Here is a 6,963-nt window from a genome sequence, read left to right on the forward strand (position 1 = left end):
GTTACTTTCCCAGCCAAACCTTAGTCATTACTCATCCCTTGTGGAAGATTTCAATTAATGGCTTTCTTGCATGGTGCCTATGAAATGTTCTTGGAAAAACTGTTAAACCCCAATCTAATCAGACCTTTAGACTTGGTTTGAAGGGTGATACAACTTAAACATATGACACTGGAAAGCAATAGATAAGCCGAGAATGTGCAGCCTTCAAGTTAGCTACCCAAATTCTTCAAGTCTGTGCCGTATGTCAAAACCGTAGAGAAGGAAATGTGGGGGAGATTTTCCAAATTAGCCTCCAGATAGAACCCTCAAACCCTGATTGCATCATAGATTAAAGTTCCATAAAAATCTTCAGGAAACAATTAGAAAATTTTAAAAGTGACTTAAAGGTCCTGGGGAGATGGCTCAGAAGGTAGGAAAGCATGTCACCATGTCTGACAATCTGGAGTTGAAGTCTTGGAACCTACATAGAGGAAAGAAAGAACGACTTTAACCCAAGCACTCCGGGAGGCTGAGGCAGGTGAATCTCTGTGAGTTCGAGGCCAGCCTGGTCTACAAGAGCTAGTTCCAGGACAGGAACCAAATGCTACAGAACTAATTTCCTCAGTTTGTCCTTTAACGTGCTCACATGCACTATGGCATAAGTGCCATGCACATACACATAAATTTAGTTTTTAATGACTTGTATATTAGTTGTGATTACCAATAGAACAATTGCTATGTTCCTTTAATGTAATAGGAGTAAATTCTATAAAAGATTGTCTTTATTAGGTGTTTTATAATGAAGGATTTTTTAGCAATCTTTGTGCTTTATCTACTATATTTTTTAGAAATACATCCATGTGCTTGTGGAAAAGAAAATTCAAATTTTATAAGATGTTGGCACATTGAATGTAAGCTGAAGGCATTTATAGTTCCAGTGTGGTGATACCTAAGTGTTTAATACTTTTCATAAAGAATTAAGAGAAACTGGGTCAAAGTTAGAATATATTTCTATTTGAAGAAATGTGTTAATCATCTCATTCTCTTCAGCCAGTTTCATGTTAGCAGCCACTATGTGGTCAGAGGCTAATTCATACACCTCAGAGTGGATATTCACACCCAAGCTGCTATGCTCTCAAGAGCTTTTTACCTTTCCTGTCTCTAGCAATTAACCAAGTAGGGAAAAAAAAAATCAATGTCATTTCTACTACCCAAAGTCTTGTTGGCAGAATAATCAGCAAGTAGTTCAGAGAGCTGCTTCCCATAAAAAGCTGCATTCGATTTGCATAAGTTGGAGGCAGTGAAACTCTCTAGAGAAATTATGCTTTGAGGTAGATTTCAGTTGGTGATGCAGGACTCTCAGAGACAGACAGACATGAAGTAAGTAATATTTTCAAATGCACTTATTTCAGGCTTACACTGTTAGCGCCACGTTTTTACTCAATGTGAAAACTTCCCAACCTGGTTTATTAATGTTTTGTTTTGACCTAGTTTTCCATCGTTTTTCTGGCCTTAATCCCCAAGATGCCTGCAGGCAAATGTGCTCCTGCTTTCTCACCGTACGTTTGACCAGTCTATCCTTTCCCCAGTAAAGGTGGAAAGCATGCTTACATTACAGTAATGCAACCAGTCTGGCCACCTATGCTCTGAACTAACGAATCTTCTCCAAATAGAATTGCTTGCTTTGTCCTGGGAGCAGCTTCTTTCATGTTTGTAAAATACCTATGCTTCACAAATGCCCGTTCTTCCCATGTGTAATAGTAAAAGTAACCTTGCAATCAAAGGCCAAGCTCGTGGCAACCAGCACTCAAATCTTAGTGACTGATAAAATAGTTTTCCCACGTGTCATCAAAGGCAGCACTGCTCCAGTCTATGGACCAATTTAGAGTTGTGTCCTTTGCCTCTGATGCTTTTTACTAATGGCTACCCAACTGAGACTCAACTCATGAAGGATGGCAGAAGTGCCAGTGGGAGGAGAAACAAAATCCTTGAATCACCTCAAGATCTCAGCCCAAAACTGACACACTATTATTTCTGCTCACACTCCATTGGCCAGAACCAAGCCTCAGCAAAATGAGGGCATATGCTCCATCCTGGTGAATCTTGTGAAAGGCAAGTAGAAAAAGAACTGTAGAAATATACCTTAGCTTCCCTTGAGCTTCATACATATTTGCAACTAAGTTCTGGCTAAAAGAATATGAAAAAATGTGATATACCACCTCTTGCCCTTGCTGGTCTAGGACCTTTCCCTGCATGCTAGCTGGGAACATGGAGCTAGAGACACTGATAGAGTGGCTGCCTGGTCAACCCTGCCTCTGGTATGTTACAAGTATCCTATGCATACTTACATGTCAACCCTACCCTGGCATGCTACAAGTATCTTATGCATACTTACAGAGTTTTGCATTTCAGTTACAGTGCCTTAGAACCAACATTAGTGTATAATTCATCATTCAGCAACTATTCACTGGAGGTCTTCTTTGTGCCATGTAGATCATGCTTGGCCTTGGAGAAATGACAGTGGCAAAACTATAGTTGGCTGTTTTGTATCTTCAGTGACAGATCTTGTCAGGAATAAGTTGTGTCAAACATAAAGTTGTATGGAACTAAATCTGGAGTAATGCAAGAGAAACTGGACAAACAATATACAAGATCTTTGGGCTGTGACAATTTTAACTTCATAGTTGTGACAGTGTTCTACGATTTTATAAGATGTTACTAAAGAGAAATAGGTGAAAGGGTCACAAATCTCTGTAGTATCACATCTCCCCACATGTGAATCTATATAAGCTCAAGCTCAAGTAAAAAACTAACAACAGCAACAAAAAAAAAAAAAACCCTCAAATCCTTGGTTTCATGCTTATGGCCTAATAACAAGACTAAGTTACAACTAAGAAATCAAAAAGGTCATTAATGATAACTTTGACTGGTAACAACCCAACTTAACCCATCCAGTTAACAGCAATGCCCTGATATAGCAGAGAGATTGCAGCAGGAATACATAGCCTGAAGCAAGAGTGGTACAAAGTACTTCTCTCTTTAAATAAACATCCACATAATTTGTCACCCAGCCAGAAACACTTGAAAATAATCACACTGGAACGAGCTGTATAATGAATTGTGCTGGTCACTCTACCTTTAATACATTGTGGTGTTCTTTGTAATAGCAACCTCGCCTTTTCTGACTAGTAGCATGGAGGTCAGTGGATGTTTTATAAGCCAGGGTGGGATATACAAGCTTCAGCGACTTAATGCTTATTGGCACCAAATACTAATTTCTTGCTCATGCAAAAGATAATACGGTGTTTGTGTTCCCCTCTGTCTTGTGTTCAACTCATTTTGATTGCAACCCTCTGGGCTGTTAAAAACTAGAAGAGAAAACTGAAAGGGGACATGATTTTATGGGCCAATCCACTGGCCTCAACAAGTCAGGCCTTCATCTTGTCCTCAAGGTAACATTCACAGGTGAGCAGGTGGGTGGCCCAGAGCAGCAGTTGAAGGCCTCTTGAGGCCATCCGGGTACCAGTGTTGGCCTTTCCTTGGCAGTCTATGGCTTCCACAACTCAATAAGACCCATCTTTGATTTCTGATCTCCAGAACACTACGATACCAAATTTATGTTTTCAGTCACACGCCTGTGGCAATTTGTTACAGTCACGAACTAGGGTATCCATCTGTGAATAGATCTTATCTTTTCATGAGAATATAAACTGAGCTAAGGCCCAAGCTGCCTGGGAAAGAGCTCAGTTTTGTGACACGGGCCTACTGGGGCAGGATAGGAAGCAAGGGTTAGATGGAAACACAGACTGTTCTTTCCAGAGGCAATGGCTAGGGCTAGTGTAACCACTGATTTCCTACAGTAAGTATTGAAGGACCCAGTGAAAAGGCTAGTTAAATTAACTAAACAGTGATGATAACTAGCTAGGAATCCCTCAGGAAGAATGCAAAAAAATGTGTGTTTTCACAAGCAAGTTGAGTCACTATATAAATGCAAATGTGGTAATGCTAAGATCCCTTTTGTTAGAAAATCAAAACCATATGTTTGGAGAGGAAAGTACACATTTGGAGGCATGATGCTGAATGGTGCCAAGCTGCTGATTTGACTTCCCCCACATGTTGCCCTAGTGACGCTATGGCTGTTTCAGGAACTAAGAGGTGGTTGTTTGAACAAATTCCTAGAAGTATAAATGGGAGGATTATTAGTTTAGCTCCTTCCAAAACATAAATAATACTTGAGTTTACAGTGGTTGTATTCTACAAGGAAGGAATGTTCCTGCTCTGGTTGGCTCTTATCTTCTTAGGGATCTCAGACTACAGAGCAGAGCTTCATTGTGATGTGCGGAATCTGTTTCTTCTCTGCCATAGCCACTATCTTCCTTTTGTTAAACCTTTCAGTCCCTGGCTAATCAAGAACTTGATCTAACCTTGTAATCAACACGTGGTCCCTTCCCTCACTAGCCTACCTACAATCTTGCAGTTCTGGGACTGGCTGAAGGAATACTGTCAGGTAGGTAAAGAGGTGAGCAAAGAGTCCCCAAGTAGGCGCCATAGTAAGTGCCATAAGGCTGCTCAGTCACTGAGGCCTTGCTCTTTGAAAAGTTCAGGCACAGTATTGGGGCACTGGCCTCTGCTCCTGACTGATGAGACACAATAGGGATGGAGTTAGTAATGAACTCCAGGGCACATCCTGGTTTCTCCTATGCATCAGTCATAATGGGACAATCAACTTCAGGTTAAGTTAAAGGTTCATGTGGGACAAGAGAGACTCAAAACATGCCCTTTCAAAGGCTCACCAGTGTTAGCCAATGTATTAGTCTGTTTTCTGTTGCTACAACAAGGTACTTGATGCTGTGTACATTATAATGCAGTGGGGTTTTTCTTGATAGTTGAATGGTTCTAAACAGCATTGTGCCAGAGTTCTACTGAGGATTACCTGGCTGCATCACAGCTTGGCAGAGAATCAAAAGGAGAATCAACCATGTACAGAAAGAATAAAGTGCTTTAGAAGTGTAAGGTTGGGGCCGGGCGGTGGTAGCCCACACCTTTAATCCCAGGACTCAGAGCAGAGGCAGGCAGATCAAGGCCAGCCTGGTCAGCAAAGTGAGTTCTAGGACAACCAGAACTGTTACACAGAGAAACCCTGTCTTGAAAAACTTAGAGGAGGGGAGGAGTAGAAATGGAAGGTTGGAACTGACTTTCTAACAACCTATCTTATTTTGAGACAGGGTTTCTTGTGGGGTAATATTATACAGGCCACATACTTCTGATTTGCATTGGTGGCCAGGCTCTCAAGCCACAGTGGCACCTGAGATGGTCACAATAGCACTTACAGACTGACTGCCGCCCTGGGTCAGGATGTGCTGAGTTGTTCTGCTCCCTTCTTTGTAATTATGGGGACGCCTGGAAAGAGGTGTTAATCCAAGCTAGTGACAGAGCTGCTGACTTGAATTTAGTCTTGCTACCCTGGAAACAGAATGCTAATGAACTTTCCCCTCAGTTTACCTTTGGAGATAAGAGCTGTTTGGAGAATAAACGCGGGTGACCTTCAGGATTTGAATGAACCCTGAGACTCCTTTCCGATATTGCTGTGTGAACTGTCTCAATTATTCCCACGCTTCCACACCAGTCCAGAGAGATAGTTTATGTTGGGGTTGGACCCCGACAGTTTCTCTGTAGTTTCGGTCCTGTCCTGGAACTAGCTCTTGTAGGCTAGGCTAGCTTCAAATTCACAGAGATCTGCCTGCCTCTGCTTCCCGAATGCTGGGATTAAAGGCATGTGCTACCACTGTCTGGCCTCTAACAACCTATGTAAAGAGCTTACTAGCTTCAGGAGACCAGCATTAGGCCCTTTCCAGCAGTGATGGCCATTACAACTTAACTGTTAGTACTAGACTCCATTCACCTCTACTACCACTCTGGGAAAGGTGATTCCAGAACATGAAAACTTTGGGCGGGGGAGGTCGCTCAAGTTATATCCAAGCCTTCAGAGCTAGTTTCCAGGAAAAAACAAAACAAAAACTAGAGTGCTTCCAAGGTTCTAGATGTGGGAGAAGGTAAAGCTGCAACCTTTCCCATAAAAGTAGTTTTTTTTTTTTTAAGTTCTTTTTAGTAGGAGGGAAGTGGTGAAATGACAGGAAGAGAGGAAACAGTGTTACTATTGCAGTATTTCTATTATAATAACAGGCTTGGCTTCATCTTCAATTTAAAAGCAGCCTCCTGATAAAGCAGGAGTGTAGGACATTCCATGCCTTGGCTTTGCTTTCCTTTTAATGGCAGTCTCAGAAAACAGAGCCTAGAGAAAAAAAAAATCTGGAAGTTATTTAAGCAATTTAGAAAATAGAAATTGAAGATACTTTTTTTTTTTCTTAAAAAATACAAGGTCTCACTGTGTAGCCCGGCTATACTGGAACTGACTACATAGACCAGGCTGGCCTTTAAACTCAGAGATCCACCTGCTTCTACCTGAGTGCTGGAATTTAAGGTGTGCCACCATGCCTGGCTAAGATACTGACTTTAAATGACCTTAAGGTACCACGACTATCAATAGGCAGTAAATCGCTTCTCAGATATTGTTTTGGAAAAAGTGGAAGATAAAATTGCTCTGAAAGAGATAAACGGAAACAAAATGGAGAAAATGGCAATGGCACCCCCAAAACTGAACGTTGCTAAGGCCAACGGATTTTGAACAGATAATTTCTGTTCAGTTGAATTCATTTTAGAATCTTGATTTTAGAACAAAACTTACTGAGCTCTTGAGCCAAGTTTCTTATTCCTGAAAAATAATAAACTATCAAGAAGAGATGTGAGCTGGGAAATAATTCTGAGGAAATGTAAGGCTCAAGTTCACGGGCTTCCAGAGTGTAGCCAATCAGATTTCAACAAGGAAAAACACAGCCATGCTTTGTTTGGTTTGGCCTTGGTTTTTTTCAAGGCAGGGTTTTTCAGTGTAGCCCTGGTCATCCTGGAATTTGTTCTGTAGATCAT

Source organism: Microtus oregoni, unplaced genomic scaffold (genome assembly GCF_018167655.1).
Source record: "Microtus oregoni isolate MIOR12 unplaced genomic scaffold, Mior012 000015F_ref0000493, whole genome shotgun sequence".
In the NCBI taxonomy this organism is placed as follows: Eukaryota; Metazoa; Chordata; class Mammalia; order Rodentia; family Cricetidae; genus Microtus; species Microtus oregoni.